This window comes from Cibotium barometz, chromosome 6 (genome assembly GCF_041138505.1).
Source record: "Cibotium barometz isolate CiBa-2024 chromosome 6, ASM4113850v1, whole genome shotgun sequence".
Taxonomy (NCBI): Eukaryota; Viridiplantae; Streptophyta; class Polypodiopsida; order Cyatheales; family Cibotiaceae; genus Cibotium; species Cibotium barometz.
The window spans coordinates 51,974,544-51,996,677 of NC_141051.1; positions in this window are offsets into that span (position 1 = coordinate 51,974,544).

Consider the following 22,134-nt stretch of genomic DNA (forward strand, 5'->3'; position numbering starts at 1 on the left):
TGGAGCTCCAAAGGGTGAACTACTAGGTCTAATAAGGCCTCTTTCTAACAAATCCTCGATTTATTTTTGGATTTCTTTTTGCTCTAAATTGTTGACTCTATAAGGAGCTTTACAAGGTGGAGAGTTGCCTGGCAATAAATCAATACTATGGTCTTCAGGCCTAGACTTAGGTAATCCTGGAGGTAAATCTTCCATAAAACAATCCCTGAATTTGGAGATATAAGGATCAAGTTTTGGACTTTTGGATGTGTTAAACTCGGCGCTAAGCTGGTTAACCCAAACCATATAAGTCTTGATCTCCCTTTTCCTAAGAGCTCGCTTTGCTTGAGTATGACTCAATAAAGGGCTCATCTCTCCTTTGACTAGACATTGTAGGAAAATATTTTCATTGTCCTTCTTTACACAAATGCTATGTGTATCATAGTCTATAATAGGGTTGTACATATGTCTCCAAGGCATACCCAATATTACATCTACACCTTGTAAAGGTACAACTAAGAAATCCCTTTTTTCTGTTAAGGAATTGGCTTAAAGTTAAACCTTTCGCCTCTTGCATACAATTATACTTGGTTCCAGTAAATGCAGCTTTAACTCTATAATGGTTGAATGTTTAAAGCTCTAATTGCCTTTTCAGAAATAAAGTCATGAGTGCTACCATCGTCATGCAAAACAATAACTTCATGCTCATTAATTTTTCCTTTTATTTTGAGTAGCGAATGAGCTTGAGGCTTACCTTCTGCTTCTAAATAGTCAGGGTCAGAGTTACCCTCTTGCTTGAGCGATTCTTCTTCATTGTCGTCCCCTTCAAGCATATTGACTCGTGCCACAGGTGTCGGATTCTTTGCACGTTCTGGGCAATTTGGTGCTATATGTCCTTCTTTATGACATTGAAAACATTTGATTGGAGGACCTTTGGTGCCACCATTGACTTTCTTTGAATTTGATTCGCCTTTGACCATCTCCTTGCCTTTGTTAAACCCTGGCTTATGGAAATTTCTTGAAGCATGAAAAGGTTTAGAAAAAGGTTTAGAGTGGTTACTCTCAAATGACTTGGCCTCTCTAGGAAAACCATTTTTGCGTTCGGAATTTGTTGCCAAAGATATAGCTGTAGAAAGTGAATGAGGTCTAAACATATTCACATCAGCCCTAATTGTAGACTTAAGGCCCGAAATGAATTTCCTCTTTTGGTCCTTCTCATTGACTTTCTCCACAACCTGTACCTGTAGTAATGTATTCCAAAACTTCTCCACATACTGAGATATGCTTTCTTTTTCAAGTTGATGCAATGTATCCCATTGATGTCTAGCTTTAGATTTAAATTGTGAAGCTAAGAAATGCTTTTTCACTAGCCTTTGAAACCTTTTCCATGAATCCGGTTTGTCACGTCCTTGCTTGATGATGCTCCACCATAAAGCTGCGCTATCCACCATGTGATTAGTTGATGTTGTCCTTCTCGGAAAATTTCTCCCTCGAAAAGTAGTCATCCAATTGACTAAGCCATGCCAAAAGAACTCGAGCATCTTTCTTGCCATTATAATTCTGAAATGAAAAAGCTTTAGGACTGATTTTAGAATCTTTCTGTGAATTTTGTGCTTGAAGTGTAGTATTGACAGCTCTTTGGATGATGTCGTCTTCGTCATCATAAGATGGCAAAGAGTCACGCTTACGCCTTTGACTCGTGAGCTGTCGCTCTAATTCAATTCCCATCTCTCTCTCTTCTATAATTTGTTGTTGTAGAGATTGGAGTTGTTCTTGAATTGAAGGTAAAATAGAAAAATTTGCCATAGTGCTCATGCAATCAATGTACATAAGTAAAATTGATATTATTTGATGTATGTAAATAAAGCAAATGATTGTACTTATCTCAATTTTTCCGCAATTTGATTTGTGTTTAAACTGAACAAAGACTTTGGTTCAATGGTTGGGTTCAATTCCCTTCGTTTCGTACAAGTCCCGAGTAATTCTAAGTGATTTAGGAGACTTAGGCTAGTCGAAATGCTGAAGAAATATTTTTTTGCACCTTGAACATTGCTCAAACAATTTTGAAAACTTGGCCAAACCTCTGTAATAATTTTTGAGAATTTTTAGAATTTTTCAAAAATTATTTTGGAATTTTTTAGCATTTATTTGGCCTTTTTAAGCCTCTTTGAGCCCTGAAAAATCAATTTTCTCCACCCAAAAATCTGAAATTTGCAATTCTTTGGAATTTCCCTTAAAATAGGAAAATAGGTAGTGTGAGAGCTCCAAAAGTTGATGTGACATGCATTGGGCTTGGGAAAAGTAGAATTGGATTAAGATGAGGATTTGGCTTAATTGAGATTAAGCAAATTAGCTTAATTGATTTTTATCTTCTTCTTCTCACGTTTTTTCGCCCATGAGGCTGCAAATTGGCGCTTCAAATTTTGCTTGATTTTATTTATTTTTCATGGCTAAAGCTCACACAGCATGCAGTCCGTCCATTATAGGTTGCTTCTACCTTGACCCTTTGCAAAAACTGAGCAAATCACATGAGGTTTTTGGCTATGGGGAATCCATCTATACGGTTGGATTTGAAATTCATGAAGCTTTGAGCAAAACCACTTTTTGATGAAGAAGAATGGTTTTGGGAAGAGGTAAGTGGGTTTGAGAAGTAGAGCTAGTTTGAGAATTTGAATTTTTGGTTAAAGACCACAAACCCTTCTTTTGCCCACCGGTTAAAAGCCTGCAACTTTCTTGAGAGTTGTGTTGATGAAGACCTTTCCCACCTTTCCACAAATCTCCTAGCCCAAGCTCTGATACCACTGAAAACAGAATCGTTCTCTAGGATAGCTTGTGGAACACTTGATAAATTCAACACATAAATTCAACCATGAAAACACATGCTTTGTAGGTTTCAACAAAATCAAATAAATTAAACAAAAGCATAGCAAACATAATACTTAGCTCCAAGACAAACATGCTGGGTGCAATCTTCCCCCCCCCTTGTGCGTGGCCTTCCCCCCACACAAGAGTATTTTTATTAGCTTTCAACCAAAAATAGGCCATAGCCCCCAAAAGTATACAAAGTGTGCTTTTAGAGAGCACGACACTCTTCCACAACAAAAATAGAGTGTCCCAAAAATTGGGACTAGGGTAAAGCCTTTAGGCTTTAATAAATTCAACATTATAAATGTATTTTTCCCAATGTATCAAAATGGAAAAATCAACTACTAAGGTTACTAAATATGATGCGCATAAGAAACATTCTCCTCGACATTATTCATCAATCCTCGTAATCTTCATCACCTGAAAATATAAGCCCAATTAATAATTAAATTAATCCCACAAATATTAAACAGGCACAAACCATCACCAACTCATGACTACCAGGCGTAAGTACCCTAGGAATCACCCTGCCATACAAACCTAACTGAAATAATCATAGGCGGCCCCAAGCATACGTCATATACCGCACGTATTAATATTTATAGTGGTGTCACCTATGATATTAACCTAGCCGACATGACGCAAGAGTAACCTAGGCGTCCCCAAATTACTCAAGAGGGAAAAATAATATTCTTAAAGAGGACTTAAAATATATTCTCATGACACCTAAAATAAGACTCAATCCTAAAAAGCCTTCGCAATTGCTTTGATTCTTAGGTCCCCCAATTAGGACATTATTTTCCCCGTCCACATCGATGCCTCAGCTCTTGCTGTTGGTAGAACACAAGATGGATTTCCCCATCAGCTACTCAATGAGGTGGAAAGAAACTATACCTTGACTGAGAGAGAAGGACTAAATATGGTCTACACCGGAAGTTTCACCATTATCTTTTGGCAACTAAGTTTGTTTTCTTCGTAGACCACCAAGCTCTTATGTACCTGGTAAACAAGCCCTATATGAGAGACAAAATCACCAGGTGTCACTTATATTGCTTGAGTTTGACTTCACTGTCATAGTAAGGAAAGGGTCTCAGCATGTTCTAGCAGACCACTTGTCAAGGATCCCTAATGGTGAACCACTAGTGGGAGTAGATGATGATTTACCAGACACTGCCTTATTCCAGCTATGCTTGACGAGGAAGTGGCACACTTCTTAGCCAATGGCTACCTGTAGATCCACTCCTCAACAAAGACTGCGCTCGTCGCTTAATCAAACAAGCAGCCTCCTACCACTCATTTTGCAGGTCAACTCTATAAGCAAGGAAAAGATAAAATTATATGCCGATGTGCCTGAGAAGATGAGTATATACTCCTTCTTGAGTAGGCTCACTCTGGGGGGAAGTTTGCAGTATATATGATTGTGTGTAAAGTCCTCTCTAATGGTTGACGCAGCAGAATACGTCAAACAGTGCGACGAGTGTTAGTGTACAAGAAATTCCCCGCTTCAAGGACTACATGCCCCTGAACCCAATTGTGTCCTTACAACCATTCGAGAAATGGGATATAGATTTCATTGGACCCATCAGTTTGATATCCAAATACACTCAAGCTCGATACATAATGGCTACTACAGATTATTGTTCCAAGTGGGTAAAAGCTCGGGCGACCCATAAGGCTGATGCGAGATCAACTACTAAATTTCTTTACAAATCAGTCATTACACACTTTGACTTCCCCCTCGAGCTCATTAGCAAGAGTGGAACACATTTCATTTATGAGGTAATCCGATTCCTCCTGCAAGAGTTCCTTATCACACTCACAGAAAGTGCTCCCCCTATTACCCACAAGAAAATGGCCAGGCGCAAAGCACGAACAAAATTTTGTGTGCCACTCTAACTAAAACCGTGGAGGCCACCCAGCCGGCAAACGATTGGGAACAAAAGTTACCGGCTGCACTTTGGACTTATCGAACTTCCTATAAGATAACAATCAACACCACGCCTTTCACTTTAACCTATGGCACTAAAGCGGTCATGCCCATGGAGTTCTTAGTCCCCAATTTGCGTGTCTCAGTACAAGAAAAGATGACTGGAAATGCCTTAGGTTGTCGCCTATATGAGCTTGAAAAGCTTGATGAAACATGCCTCTTAGCAGTATACAGTATGATTGTTGAGAAGCTAAGGTCGAAACAATGGTTCGACTAACCAGCTTAAAAATAAACAAATGAACGCGGGTGATATGGTCCTCTTATTCTGTACCGAGACACATTAAAAGAAGCTTAAGCTCAAAGGATTAGGACCTTTCCTAGTCACTGAGATAACACCATAAGGCGCAGTGTGTATTGAAACGCTTGTTGTTGATGGTGTAGAAATGGTTGGTTATTTCAATGGTAGTAAACTTAAACGCTACTATGCCCCCCTCACTGAGGCTACCTTAAGAGCCATCCACGATTAAAAACAGCGCAAAAGAAAGACCGTGAGGATATGAAAAAAGCTACACAACAAGAGGCCAAAGTAACGCAAGCCAAGCTTCGGCAGAGACACATCATGGTCAATATGGCCCAAGTGGTTGACCTTGAAGAGGAAGAATGGGAGGTGAAGCCAGCTCAGTTGTGGTCAGCAGGAATGACCACCCCGATGATCTTTGTCCAAAAATTAGCTCTTGTCGATGTAGGGGCTAGTTACAATTTGATGTCCTATGAACCTTGGCATTCCCTTGGGGAACCCTCACTTAAAGAGACCCCCGATAACGTTACAACAGTGGCAGCACAGCATGTTCACATGTTCATTACTTCGGCACAGTTACGCTTTTATTCCAGATTGGAAATAATCCCTTAGAAGGGAAGTTCTATGTTATGCCTGCAAGAACGATGCGTGAAGAATTACTCATGGGAAGGGGTTGGATAATAGGTGCAACATCAACTAGGATGCACGGACGACGACCTTACAACTGGCCTCCGACCAAGTTACTATCCTTATGAGACAGATGAAGAGCCAGTCCCCCACCATTTCTCCCCTATGCCAAAACTTCCTTCACCACCCACCATCATTTCGCTACCACACCCCCACAAATCCATCCCCCTAAAAAAGAGGCCGCTCATCATTCCAACCACATCAATGCCTCTCACATCCTCCCTACTACCACCACGCTCAGCAGCATCCCACTCTCATATTGCCACGTCACAATCTGATGTCCCACCAACCCAAACTAACCAAGTGTATTCATATGTATGCTTCTTTGGAGGGTCTTTCTGCTTTAGTGCTTGCAACTCCTTGGCATTGTCCATTGCATCTCCATCTCCTTCACAGACATTTCTAAACACCTAATGTGACTTATAAACTCAGATTTTTGCTACACTAGGGCCTTGGCATGCTCCTTCAATACTTCATTCACTGATCCAGCATCCACCTGGGATGAATCAACTCCATCATCCATAGTAGTTATTACCTGCTGAGATGAGAGGGGAGTAATTACAAAGACAAGACTATATTGCACACAAATTATATGGGACTCTTTTATGTTTTCATACCTTTCACAAATCTAGCAATTCTATGCCTTGCTTTTATAGATGGACTGTTTTCTGTTTTGATACTTATATAAAATTACCAAAAGATAATCAAAAGAGGTTAATTAATTATGTTTCCAACCAAAATACAGTCAGTGATTGGACAATCAAAAGAGCTTAATTTGTTTCCAAAGTACAGTCGATTAATACAATATGCATATACTGCCTTCAGCTGAAACCATGAATGAGATCGCTTATAGGGCGATGATGAGCTTGCGGGGCTTACCCGCGTAAATGATAGTAATGGCCTTCATGCAGCAGCTTGCGGGCTTTCGCGGGAGCTGGGGCACTAGGGGTTGGGCTGCTGGCCGGCGAAATGGGTCGAGTGCTGTCGAAGTCGGAGGCGGATGCAGGCGCGGGCGGGGACTGGGATTGAGGAACCGAGGGCGCCGTCAGTGTGGGAGCTGGGACACTAGTAGGGCTTGGGCTGCTGGGGGGCGTTTCCGAAATGGGTCGAGTGCTGTCGACGAGATCGGATTGGGATTGAGGAATTGAGCTGGGGGCTGGTTCGAAGTTGACGGAGTAGTATTGGTAGCCGTCCGCGTCGAACACTTCGCAGAGGGGCGGTACATCGTCGTAGCCATAGGGGTACAGGGCCATGGTGCATTGGATTTGGCCCCCGCCCAGCATACTTTCATCGTCGGGAAGCGGCAAGGGGAAGCTCCATCGGGTGATTCCCGGTCTGGAAAAGCCTTGCACCTCCACCCTGCAAGTGTAATTGAGCGAGGGCAACCTGAGCTGGGTGAGTTGGTCCTGCCTCTGCTGCGTGACTGCCCAGATGGAGGCGTCGGGTGCGGAGGTGTCCGCGCCCTGCACGGGCCCAAAAGCCCAGTCACCCAAGGGTGCGCCACACCACAGCTTGTTGAACGTGCCGTTCTCGATGTCGGTGTGTGCGTTTACGAGGTCCATGGACCATTGTGCAGCGCCGACGCCGTTGATGATTCCGCCACCCAAGCTGAGGAGGAGGAGGAGGACGGAGAGCAGGAGGTGTCGTAGGCAGATCTTCATTTTTGATTGCTTGCTGTCTGATCTTCCCTTCGTCTTATAAAGAGCAGAGCTAAAAGCCAAAGCAAGCGCTTTTGCTTATTTCGAAAAGCAAAAGCAAAAAGCACATGGCGGTGGTTTTTAAAAAAGACGATGTGGGCCGAATTCATAACAAAGCGTCTGGGAAAAAGCAAAAGCAAAAAGCAAATGGCAGCGGTTTTTTTTAAAAACCGAATTCACCTAAAATAGAAACAGCCATCATTTACGGTCAAGACTAGGATAAACATTTTCTTTGATCATAGCAATTAGAGAAAGCTGAAGCCTCAAAGCTGAAATTGAGATTAAGACCTCCATTACACAGAGAGATCTCTCTCTTGCTCATTCTAAACTAGTTTTATTTAAAGACTCTTGAGAAAGGGCCAATTGTATCACTGATAGTCCCGACACACACCTTACATTCTCAAAAACCGTTGACATCGATTTTGGGACCAAGAACTCTTAATTTTTTGTTTTGTGATGTAGCAATATGGCAATCACTAAAGTTAAATATTACCTGAAGGTGTACAATTTCACCTTGAGGTGTATTGAGAGTAAGGGCCATTGATTTCTCATTTCTTACTTTACATCATAAGAAATGTTTTGTGAAACCCAATGCAATCTAGGGGAGAATCCCTTATCTAATGCCTCTACTACATTTTAGTTTTTCCAAATGCTTTAACTTTCACATTCATGGCTTCTCAACAAGAAGTTCCTTAAGCAATCCTTGTGCTTCCAAATTCGGCAAGCATATCCATCAAGCTAATCTATGATGTGTCCGAGCATCAACCCTATATGCACTACAAGAGGATGATTGATCACCAAGGCCACCCTACTAGCGGTATTCTAGGGGCCTCGGTATAGGCCTTCAAAACCACAAGGAGTTTGGCAGATAACAGGCCTCGGTATAGCCTCCGCGTCAGTATGTGCCACGATATGTGCCATTGTATTAACCATGGTATGAGAACATATATATAGTTTTTTAAATGGTTGGATTTTTTTGCAATTTTATATCTATAGGAACATGTCAAAAATGAGAAATGAAATCATTTGTATAGTGTTGTACAAATGAAAGTAAAAGATCATCATCTATTCTATCGTACTCACCTACGTACATAACTCCAAAAAGATCAATTTCAACAAAGACCTCTATAGATGCTTGGTATCTCATTTTGTGAAGCTGTTGAAGATGAGGATTACGAGCTTGAGGTTGGAAAGCTGGACAGATAGTTGAGCACTCTAGAAGCCGATGGGGCTGATCAGGTGGGAAAGTGGAAGTGCCAAGGGGTAGAGGAGGCCGATGCCTACAAATAGGAATCGGGAGGCTCATTTTCAACATCTTTAGATTGGCATACCCTTATGCTATTGTAACCCTTGAGATCTAAGAGCACTTTATATTCATTTAAGCATTCTACACATTTGGCCATTTGGCACATACTAATAATGCACTTACTCTTTGTTTATATACGGTGATTACTTGTACATCTACTTATTAATTACTCTAACTTTGGTGAACATTTGATGTTTGGTAGCTATGAACCTAAGACATAGAAGTATCTCTGGTGATATTTGGCGATATCCAGCTACCCTAAAACTATCTGGCAACTAGTTGGCCTGATCAACCAAATACTGACTAGTTTTATGGCAATAGATATTATAGCCAGTTAGACTAACATCTGTCTGTTCACATCTGGCCTACATGCTAGATAGTCAACAAACCTTCTACATTTGACAATCCTACTAGTTTTGATTAATTCACATTAATCAAAACAGTCAGTTATAAATAATCAGTACAGTCAGTTATAAATAATCAGGGAGCAAGAGACCACACCTGAGAGAATAGAATGTCGAGCTAGATGCAATGAGGAGAACTAGAAAAACAAAGAAAAAATTCAACTAGACCATTCAATGCCTTCTCCATCACTGCTGGTAATGCCAATGAGACGGAGAAGACATTTGCAAATAGAGCCAAATTCACTAGGAGGAGAGGAGAGAAGAGCCACAAGGAGTTCTCAAAAAGATAATTTTAAACTAAAGATGAATCTAGCACTCCCAGTATTCAGTGGCAAAATAAGAAAAGAGATCCTACTCTGTTGGGATTAATGCCCAATTGGCCGCCTAGTGTGACTGGCCACCCAAAATGTCAAAGGGTACAACCTTAAAAGACACGCCTATTCATAACTGTAAAGATGTATTGATTCAATTCAATAGCTGGTAGCGAACAAATACACTTACGAGCTTTTCTCTGTGTAACTCTGGTGTTAGAGAGAGGATCTGCACGCATTTCACTTTCTCTACATGGTATCAAATGGGTACCTTCGAGCTTGTTGGGGGCCTCTACCCCTATTTTTCTCGCAAAGCAAACAATCCACAACCTTGAAAACTCCCAAAATACAGCAGCGTAATCTTTGATTGGTGCGTGGAATGTTTTTGCAAGGCACGGGTTGATCACTCTTCCCTTATGCAAGCCCAAGAGGCATATATAACAGTAGCCCTAGTGGCGCAAGAAGGTGCAACGCGAGAGGCGATGAAAGAGGGCACAAGCAATGTGCGAATTGAAGCAGCCCAAGAGATGCAATCAGTAGCAGCCCAAGAGGCACCTGAAGTTGTAGCGCACGTGGTTGTAGATGGACAAGGCCATAACATCGACTTGGGCCACAATGAGGAAGATATTAACCCTAAAATTGCTGTGGCGAAAGACCTTGCATCTGACAATAGAGTAGCATTTGGAGTAGATTTTCACCATGAAATTGGAGAGGCAACAATCGACCCTCCTGTGATTGCGGGAAAAGACCCTTTTATGGCTGAAGAAGATGGCCACGTTAATGGCCCTATTGTTGAAGTTGAACGTAAAGATGAAGATGGTGCTGATGATGATGCAGACAATTCTCATTTCTCAGATGGCCCTTATCTCTTGATGATAAAGTCAATTGTGTGTGATAGCCATTCTAGAGACTGGCATAGTTATAGCGCCAGCTCATTTAGTTGGGTTCATACTATAGAGAACCCTAGTATGTATTTGGTTGAGTCCCTTTTCATATTGTGTGTACTCTTATCTTTGTATATGGTGTGTTGAGTGTTGTGTGATTAAGAAGAAGATTTTCAGCCTCTCACCTTGTGTGTTCTCTTTTAGGGTTTTTTGAGTGTGTGTGTGCTTGCAACAAGAGCTCAAGCTCTCTTCTCCCCTGCATCTTTTCATGGTATCAGAGCCTGGTTCATGCTAAGGGCTGAGCTGCAAGCAAGAGAAGCACATGAAGCGGTACGAGGGTAAGAGCTTCATCTACTCTTCCCTATTTGTATTGGCAACTACACGCTTGTCGGGAGCTCTACGGGAGGCACCGGCAAACGATCTCTGATTGAGGAGCTTTCTTCGCGGGAGTAAAGCTATAGGGAAACTACAATCTTATCGGACAACATTTTTCGGGCCAAAAACGCGTTTCGGGCGCGTTAGGACCTCCGTTTTTCAGAAAGCAGGCGATTTCGAGCACTATGGGTAAGTCATTGATTCTCTGTAGAACTCTGTTTTAAGAACTGCAGGAAGAAAGATTCATTGTGTAAACATTGTGTGTGCTGCGAGGAGGTCAAATAGTTGCTATTGGGTGTATATACGCACATTGAGGCCACTGGGGGTGTGACATTTGAGTGTAGTACAGTACCGTTGCAGAAAATACAGTAGTTTGTGCAGGACAAACCAGAGTGCTGTTTCTGAGCCAGAAAAGTTATATATTGGCTCTCTATCAGTATACAGGACACCATGATTGGGCACATACAGGATGCCAAGTCCCCCAAGGAGACGTGAGACACCTTAGTAAAACTCTATGAAATGAATACCAAGGCACGAAAGATACAGTTGAAGAATGAACTTCATACTATGGAGAAAAAGAGTATGTCTGTGAATGACTATGCATTGAAGATCAAGGGTATTGAAATCCCTTGCATCTATTGGCGTTTCAGTAGATGATGATGATAAGGTGGAAGTCTGTCTACGTGGTCTCCGGCCACAATACAAGGTGTTCAGGACGTCTATTCAGACTCCGGAAAACATTCCCAATTTCACAGATTTGGTGTATATGTTGATTATAGAAGAGAAGAGCTTGGGTGTAGACCAACACTCTTCACAAAATAAAAACAGTTCAGAGCAATAGGCCTTCTACACAAGTTCGGGAAGAGGATGAGGTAGAGGAGGTTGTGGCCAAGGAGGTGGCCGAACAATTAATCAGAATTATGGCCAGCAGCAACAACAACAATAGTCCCAGAATTATGGCCAGAGCAGCAACAACAACAGTCACAGAATTCACAACAACAATAACAACACGCAGGTGGAAGAGGCCAATTCAGAGGTAGGGGGAGTCAAAGAGGTCGTGGAAATTGGCAAAGGCAATATAATGATACACGTGGATGCTTTTATTTTGGTAAGCCTAGACATGTGCAGGCAGATTGTTATAAGAAGCAGGCTGACATGCAAAATAGGAAATTGCAGCAAAACAACTATGCATCCTCGAGCAGAAACAATGAGGATAATGAAAGGTTGTTTGTTATGCAGCATGTCATTAATGTCATGTCTGAAAATGTTGAAGTAGCCCATAAAGATGATGTATGGTACGTTGATTTAGGTGCTTCGAATCACATGACAAGTCATGGGGAGTTGTTCAAGGAGATGAAAAACCTTGAAAGACCAGGTTTTGTGGAAACAAGGAATGACACTGCTCATCCAATTGCCCATGTTGGAGGTGTGCCATTGTCTATGGAGGATGGCAAAGTGAAGTACCTTGCAGATGTACTTCATGTTCCGAACATAACAAAGAATCCGGTTTCAGTTGGCCAGATGATTGAGCAGGGTTTGCAGGTTCGGTTTAACCGTGATGGTTGTTATGTTGAAGACTTTAAAGACAAGTGCAGGTTGGTTGCAAAAGGCAACAGAGTGGACAGAATGTTTACATTGAATGTAAACATGCCTGAAGTGAGTGCTGCGATGTTTGCAAATGGTTCAGGAATTGTTGCAGACACAAACATTTGGCATAAAAGAATTGGACATGTGAATGTGCAGAGAATGAAGTCTATGCAGACTAAAGGAATTGTGATAGGGCTGCCAAAGTTTAAAGTTGAAGGTATGCAGAAAATATGTAAAGCATGCCAATTTGGAAAGCAAACAAAGCATGTATTTCCACGTGACAGAAATGTGAGCAGAAATGCACTAGATGTTGTGCATTCAAATGTATGGGGTCCTACGACCATGTCTATGGGAGGCTGCATGTATTATGTGACATTTATTGATGACCACACAAGGATAGTGTGGGTATACTTCATGAAGGAGAAGGGTGAGGTGTTCACTCATTTTCAGAATTTTAGAGTTATGGTTGAAAAGCAAACAGGGAAATATGTAAAGTGCCTAAGGTCAGATGGAGGGGGAGAGTACTTCAATGAGTTCTCTGAATTTTTGAAGAAGAATGGTATTCATAGATAGTTTACATGCATAGCAGCAAAATGGAGTTGCTGAGCAAAAAAACTGGCACATTGCTGAGATTGCGTGAGCATTGATGGGAGAGAAGAATATGCCTCATAGCTATTGGGGTGAGACTATTTCTACAGCAGTTTACATCATGAACAAGACACCAACTGTGCAGCCATACATGCTGTAACTCCAGAGGAGAGGTTTACTGGCAGAAAACCTCATTTGTCTCATCTAAAAGTCTTTGGATGCATTGCATATGTGCATGTGCCAGATGAGCTGAGAACTAAGCTAGATCCAAAAGCTGAAAAATGTGTGTTTATTGGATATTCCCTTGAGCAAAAAGGATACAGGTGTTATAACCCTGCTACACGTGAGTTGAGGGTAAGCAAGGATGTTGTTTTTGATGAGATGAGGAGCTCGTATGCTGCTGAAAAAGAAACTGTTGGGGATGATGTGAGTGGAAATGTGGTTGCAAAGTCAGCAATCACAGTCTTTGAGTGGACCAAGAGAGTTCTCATCTAGTGATTCAGTTGATAGACCATGAAGTGGCAGGCTACGTCATAATACCAATCCTGCAAATGGGATTAGTACATCACATAAAGGCAAAGAGAAAGTGATTGAGCCCCTTAGTATGCCTGACATTTCTGCAGGGCATTCTCGTGTTGATGGAGAGTCTAATGGCTTAGAGATAAGCCTTGATGAGGATCTTGGGATACCAGCTATGGGAATACCTGGTGTAAAGAAGGCTATGGAAGCCATGAATGCAAAGCTGCGAAGATCTGGGAGAGTGAAGAATCCTGTGCAGAGGTTTACCTATGATGGTTATGTGGCACATCACTATGCATACATGGCAAAAGTTGTACAGGTTGTAGAGCCCACATGCATTGATGAGGCTATTGGAAATGTGTGTTGGGAGAAAGCTATAGATGAGGGGATGGATGCACTATATGAAAATGAGACTTGGGATTCAGTGCAATTTCCTGAAGGCAAGAAAGCCATTGGATGCAAGTGGGTGTACAAAGTAAAACATAACAGTGATGGAAGCATAAGCAGGTACAAGGCTAGATTGGTAGCCAAAGGATAGGCGCAAACATATGGCATTGATTATGAGAAAACTTTCAGCCCAGTTACCAAGATGACAACAGTGAGAGTTGTGATAGCAGTGGCTACGTCAAAGCAATGGTCTTTACATTAGATGGATGTAAAGAATGCATTCTTGCATGGGGATTTGCAGGAAGAGGTGTATATGTTACAGCCACCTGGTTATGAGGATGTGAGTCACCCCGAGCATGTTTGCAGGTTCAAGAAAGCCTTGTATGGCTTAAAACAAGCACCAAGAGCATGGTCTGACAAGATTTCTGAATATCTTGTCACTATTGGATTTCATGTAGCCAATGCAGATTTCTCGCTGTATGTGAGACACAGTGATAGAGGGGTTGTGCTTGTTGTCATCTATGTAGATGACTTGATCATTACGGGGGACCATGATGAAGAGATCTTTGATGTAAAGATCTTGCTTAGACAGAAGTTTGAGATGAAGGATCTGGGGGAGCTCGTAAATGGTTGTGATGTAAATGAATGTGATGGACGTGTATAGATGTGATGTGATGTGAATCGGGATGTGAATGAATGAGATGTGATGTCATGTGAATGTGATGTAAATGGATGTGATGTAAATGAATGTGATGGACGTGTATAGATGTGAATGTGATGTAAATGAATGTGATGGACGTGTATAGATGTGATTCATTCACATACCGATTCACATCTATACATCACATCTCATTCATTCACATCTTGATTCACATCACATCGAGATGTGATGTAAATTGGGATAGATGTGATATATGATGTGAATGAATATGATGTGATGAGATGTGGATATGGGTAGATGCGAGTGGATGAGATCTGATGCAGATAAATGAGAACAGATGTGATGAGATCTGATGCGGATAAATGAGAACAGATGTGATGAGATGGAAAATGATGTGATGAGAATGGGAATACATATGAAATAAATGAGGATTGATGTGGAACAATGTGGAAAGACGAGAGTTCGGTATAGAAATTGTATTTATGACCTGTTTTTACATGACTGTTTTATGTCAAAAATATTGGGGAAGCATTTTGACCATCTTGTGAATGAGGTCATGGTGGAGATCTATCTAATAAAGTTGCAATAGCTGACGGAGAGTCAACGGAGGACGTCTCGCGTAGCAAGGTCGGCCAAGGTCTTAACCAACCTCGGTTTGATTTAAATGGTGAGCTTCCGGTACGGTGGATGAGGGACCAAGGAAGCAGCCTATGAGTAAAGCACTAGGTGACTTGTGAAGGATCCTACAGGGTGCTGACCATACGGTGCTCGGGCTCGTCGAAGATATCCACATGTGCGTCGGGGAATATATTGGAACAAGGAGTAAGAGTTGTTTTCTTAAGTCAGGCATGGATCTGGTTGATTGACCTTGCTAGTCCTCAATGGATGAGTCCATGGCTCTTTTATATGGATCTGTTGGTTGATCTTATTGATCCTCAACGGAGATTCCATTTTGATTTTTATATAAGTGAAAATATTGCCGGTTACTATGAGCTGTATCGAAAAGGCCCTTGAGTGGACAGATGGTGAGCGTCCTGGTTGCCAACGATGCCATAGATACACCGATGAAGGAAAAATTGAAAATTAGGATTCAACCAGATATTTTGGAGGATTATGATCAGTGATACTATAGTTTCATTTAATGATTGTTTTAAAGACAGTTGAATCTGTGAAAAAGGCAATTTCATATTGGGTGTGTAAGTGGTGTGTCTAGTTTTAAGTTTGCATGGATATCCGGCTAGGGGACCTGGGAACTCTTTTCCGTGGTACCCGGGATAAAACCTAACCAAATTCTTAAATGGATCCCACCACTACAGTGGTTGGCTAACCCACGGGACTGGATGGGGTTAGGCTGGACTGATGGATCCCTAAAATGAGACTCAATCCTAAAAAGCCTTCGCAAGTGCTCTGATTCTTAGGTCCCCCAATTAGGACATTATTTTCCCCGTCCACATCGATGCCTCAGCTTTTGCTGTTGGTAGAACACAAGATGGATTTCCCCATCAGCTTTTCCAGTCAACTCAATGAAGTGGAAAGAAACTATACCTTGACTGAGAGAGAAGGACTAGATATAGTCTACACCGTCAAGAAGTTTCACCATTATCTTTTGGCAACTAAATTTGTTTTCTTCGTAGACCAGCAAGCTCTTTTGTACCTGGTAAACAAGCCCTATATGACAGACAAAATCACCAGGTGTCACTAATATTGGTTGAGTTTGACTTAACTGTCATAGTAAGGAAAGGGTCTCAGCATGTTCTAGCAGACCACTTGTCAAGGATCCCTAATGGTGAACCACTAGTGGGAGTAGATGATGATTTACCAGAGACCACCTTATTCTAGCAATGCTTGACGAGGAAGTGGCACACTTCTTAGCCAATGGCTACATGTAGATCCACTCCTTAACAAAGACTACGCTCGTCGCTTAATCAAACAAGCAGCCCCCTACCACTCATTTTGCAGGTCAACTCTATAAGCAACGAAAAGATAAAATTATATGTGCCGATGTGCCTGAGAAGATGAGTATATACTCCTTCTTGAGAAGGCTCACTCTGCCTATGATGGGGGGAAGTTTGCAGCATATATGATTGTGTGTAAAGTCCTCTCTAATGGTTGACGTAGCAGAATACGTCAAACAGTGCGACGAGTGTCAGTGTACAGGAAATTCCCTGCTTCAAGGACTACATGCCCCTGAACCCAATTGTGTCCTTACAACCATTCGAGAAATGGGATATAGATTTCATTGGACCCATCAGTTTGATATCCAAATACACTCAAGCTCGATACATAAAGGCTACTACAGATTATTGTTCCAAGTGGGTAAAAGCTCGGGCGACCCATAAGGCTGATGCGAGATCAACTACTAAATTTCTTTACAAATCAGTCATTACACACTTTGACTTCCCCCTCGAGCTCATTAGCAAGAGTGGAACACATTTCATTTAGGAGGTAATCCGATTCCTCCTGCAAGAGTTCCTTATCACACTCACAGAAAGTGCTCCCCCTATTACCCACAAGAAAATGGCCAGGCGCAAAGCACGAACAAAATTTTGTGTGCCACTCTAACTAAAACTGTGGAGGCCACCCAGCCGGCAAACGATTGGGAACAAAAGTTACCGGCTGCACTTTGGACTTATCGAACTTCCTATAAGATAACAATCAACACCACGCCTTTCAGTTTAACCTATGGCACTAAAGCGGTCATGCCCATGGAGTTCTTAGTCCCCAATTTGCGTGTCTCAGTACAAGAAAAGATGACTGGAAATGCCTTAGGTTGTCGCCTATATGAGCTTGAAAAGCTTGATGAAACATGCCTCTTAGCAGTATACAATATGATTGTTGATGAGAAGCTAAGGTCGAAACAATGGTTCGACTAACCAGCTTTAAAATAAACAAATGAATGCGGGTGATATGGTCCTCTTATTCAGTACCAAGACACATTAAAAGAAGCTTAAGGTCAAAGGATTAGGACCTTTCCTAGATAGTCACTGAGATAACACCATAAGGCGCAGTGTGTATCGAAACGCTTGTTGATGGTGTAGAAATGGCTAATTATTTCAATGGTAGTAAACTTGAACGCTACTACGGCCCCCTCACTGAGGCTACCTTAAGAGCCATCCACAATTAAAAATAGTGCAAAAGAAAGACCATGAGGATATGAAAAAAGCTACACAACAAGAGGCCAAAGTAATGCAAGCCAGGCTTCGGCAGAGACACATCATGGTCAATATGGCCCAAGTGGTTGACCTTGAAGAGGAAGAATGGGAGGTGAAGCCAGCTCAGTTGTGGTCAGGAATGACCACCCCGATGATCTTTGTCCAAAAATTAGCTCTTGTCGATGCAGGGGCTAGTTACAATTTGACGTCCTATGAAACTTGGCATTCCCTTGGGCTCGGGGGGGTCACTATATGTAGAATACCCCTATCGCGTGCGTTCAAGGCCTATATTTTAAATCCTTTATCTGTGAATTTTCTTATCCATATAATATTCCCTTTTCTTTATGAATCTGTAAATTTTTTTGAAAAAAATTTAAATCATACCCTTATGTAAATATATTTCTGTAAGTTTCATAAATTAAAAATATGCTTCTGTTGAACGCACGTGATATTTACATTTTTTTGTGAGTGACCCCCCCGAGCCCTTGGGGAACCCTCACTTAAAGAGACCCCCGATAACGTTACAACAGTGGCATCACAGCATGTTCACATGTTCATTACTTAGGCACAGTTACGCTTTTATTCCACATTGGAAATAATCCCTTAGAAGGGAAGTTCTATGTTATGCCTGCAGGAACGATGCGTGAAGAAATACTCATGGGAAGGGGTTGGATAAAGGTGCAACATGAACTAGGATGCACGGACGACAACCTTACAACTGGCCTCCGACCAAGTTACTATCCTTATGAGAGAGATGAAGAGCCAGTCCCCCACCATTTCTCCCCTATGCCAAAACTTCCTTCACCACCCACCATCATTTCGCCACCACACCCCCACAAATCCATCCCCCTAAAAAAGAGGCTGCTCATCATTCCAACCACATCAATGCCTCTCACATCCTCCCTACTACCACCACGCTCAGCAGCATCCCACTCTCACATTGCCACCTCACAATCTGATGTCCCACCAACCCAAACTAACCAAGTGTATGCATATGTATGCTTAATCTTTGGAGGGTCTTTCTGCTTTAGTGCTTGCAACTCCTTGGCATTGTCCATTGCATCTCCATCTCCTTCATAGACATTTCTAAACACCTAATGTGACTTATAAACTCAGATTTTTGCTACACTAGGGCCTTGGCATGCTCCTTCAATACTTCATACACTGATCCAGCATCCACTTGGGATGAATCAACTCCATCATCCATAGTAGTTATTACCTGCTGAGAGGGGAGTAATTACAACGACAAGACCCTCTGCTGGGCCGCTTTAAGTGTCGAGCAATACAAGATCTTCAATTCGACTATATTGCACACAAATTATATGGGACTCTTTTATGTTTTCATACCTTTCACAAATCTAGCAATTCTATGCCTTGCTTTTATAGACGGACTGTTTTCTGTTTTCATACTTATATAAAATTTACCAAATTTTAAGATAATCAAAAGAGGTTAATTAATTATGTTTCCAACCAAAATACAGTCAGTGATTGGACAAACAAAAGAGCTTAATTTCTTTCCAAAGTACAGTCGATTAATACAATATGCATATATTGCCTTCAGCTGAAACCATGAATGAGATCGCTTATAGGGCAATGATGAGCTTGCGGGGCTTACCCGCGTAAATGATAGTAATGGCGTTCATGCAGCAGCTTGCGGGCTTTCGCGGGAGCTGGGGCACTAGGGGTTGGGCTGCTGGCCGGCGAAATGGGTCGAGTGCTGTCGAAGTCGGAGGTGGATGCAGGCGCTCGCGGGGACTGGGATTGAGGAACCGAGGGCGCCGTCAGTGTGGGAGCTGGGACACTAGTAGGGCTTGGGCTGCTGGGGGGCGTTTCCGAAATGGGTCGAGTGCTGTCGACGAGATCGGATTGGGATTGAGGAATTGAGCTGGGGCCTTGTTTGAAGTTGACGGAGTAGTATTGGTAGCCGTCCGCGTCGAACACTTCGCAGAGGGGCGGTACATCGTCGTAGCCATAGGGGTACAGGACCATGGTGCATTGGATTTGGCCGCCGCCTAGCATACTTTCATCATCGAGAAGCGGCAAGGGGAAGCTCCATTGGGTGATTCCCCGTCTGGAACAGCCTTGCACCTCCACCTGCAAGTGTAATTAAGCGAAGGCAACCTGAGCTGGGTGAGTTGGTCCTGCCTCTGCTGCGTGACTGCCCAGATGGAGGCGTCGGGTGCGGAGGTGTCCGCGCCCTGCACGGGCCCAAAAGCCTAGTCACCCACGGGTGCGCCACACCACAGCTTGTTGAACGTGCCGTTCTCGATGTCGGTGTGTACGTTTACGCGCCGATGCCGTTGATGATTCCGCCACCCAAGCTGAGGAGGAGGAGGAGGACGGAGAGCAGGAGGTGTCGTAGGCAGATCTTCATTTTTGATTGCTTGCTGGAGATCTTCCCTTCGTCTTATTAAGAGCAGAGCTAAAAGCCAAAGCAAGCGCTTTTGCTTATTTCGAAAAGCAAAAGCAAAAAGCACATGGCAGCGGTTTTTAAAAAAACGATGTGGGCCGAATTCATAACAAAGAGTCTGCTTTTGCTTTTGGGAAAAAGCAAAAGCAAAAAGCAAATGGCAGCGGTTTTTTTAAAAAACCGAATTCACCTAAAATAGGAACAGCCATCATTTACGGTCAAGACTAGGATAAACATTTTCTTTGATCATAGCAATTAGAGAAAGCTGAAGCCTCAAAGCTGAAATTGAGATTAAGACCTCCATTATACACATAGATCTCTCTCTTGCTCATTCTAAACTAGTCTAATTTAAAGACTCTTGAGAAAGGGCCAATTGTATCACTGATAGTCCCGACACACACCTTACATTCTCAAAAACCGTTGACATCGATTTTGGGACCAAGAACTCTTAATTTTTTGTTTTGTGATGTAGCAATATGGCAATCACTAGAATTAAATATTACCTGAAGGTGTACAATTTCACCTTGAGGTGTATTGAGAGTAAGAGCCATTGATTTCTCATTTCTTACTTTACATCATAAGAAATGTTTTGTGAAACCCAATGCAATCCAGGGGAGAATCCCTATCTAATGCCTCTACTACATTTTAGTTTTTCCAAATGCTTTAACTTTCACATTCATGGCTTCTCAACAAGAAGCTCCTTAAGCAATCCTTGTGCTTCCAAATTTGGCAAGCATATCCATCAAGCTAATCTATGATGTGTCCCATCATCAACCCTATATGCACTACAAGAGGATGATTGATCACCAAGGCCACCCTGCTAGCGGTATTCTAGGGGCCTCGGTATAGGCCTTCAAAACCACAAGTAGTTTGGCACATAACAGGCCTCGGTATAGCCTCCGCGTCAGTATGTGCCACGATATGTGCCATTGTATTAACCATGGTATAAGCACATATATATATTTTTTAATGGTTGGATTTTTTTACAATTTTATATCTATAGGAACATGTCAAAAATGAGAAATGAAATCATTTGTATAGTGTTGTACAAATAAAAGTTAAAGATCATCATCTATTCTATCGTACTCACCTACATCCATAACTCCAAAAAGATCAATTTCAACAAAGACCTCTATAGATGCTTGGTATCTCATTTTGTGAAGCTGTTGAAGATGAGGATTACAAGCTTGAGGTTGGAAAGCTGGACAGATAGTTGAGCACTCTAGAAGCCGATGGGACTGATCAGGTGGGAAAGTGGGAGTGCCAAGGGGTAGAGGAGGCCGATGCCTACAAATAGGAATCAGGAGGCTCATTTTCAGCATCTTTAGATTGGCATACCCTTATGCTATTATAACCCTTGAGATCTAAGAGCACTTTATATTCATTTGAGCATTCTACACATTCGGCCATTTGGCACATACTAATAATGCACTTACTCTTTGTCTATATATGGTGATTACTTGTACATCTACCTATTAATTACTCTAACTTTGATGAACATTTGATGTTTGATAGCTATGAACCTAAGACATAGAAGTATCTCTGGTGATATTGGGCAATATCCAGCTACCCTAAAACTATCTGGAAAACTAGTTGGCCTGATCAACCAAATACTGACTAGTTTTATGGCAATAGATATTATAGCCAGTTAGACTAACATCTGTCTGTTCACATCTGGCTGTTCCACGGGAACACTCACGGGAACACGTATTATGGAAGGAGGCAGGAAGCAATTAATGCGAGAGAGCGGGATTGTAGCCATGGGAACATAAAGACGCACATAATTTTTCCATATTTTTGTGCCGAAGTGCAATGTAAATCGTTTTAGGCCAATGTGGGTTCTAAAACGAGAGCTCTAAGTGTAATAAGCAAGGCTCACTTATGGGGTTATCCGCCCATGTGTGAAAGAGGCCTAGGGTTAGGGTTAGTGACATCTCTATAAAAGAGATGTTAGGTAAAGAAAGGGGACATTTTTTGCCATTCTCATAAGCTATTGTGAGTGAAGCTCTTGAGCTCTCAAGCTATGGCAACTCTCTAACTCTCTCTCTATTCTACTCTAATGAGCATAGCTCCAATGAGTATAACTCCACTTCTTTC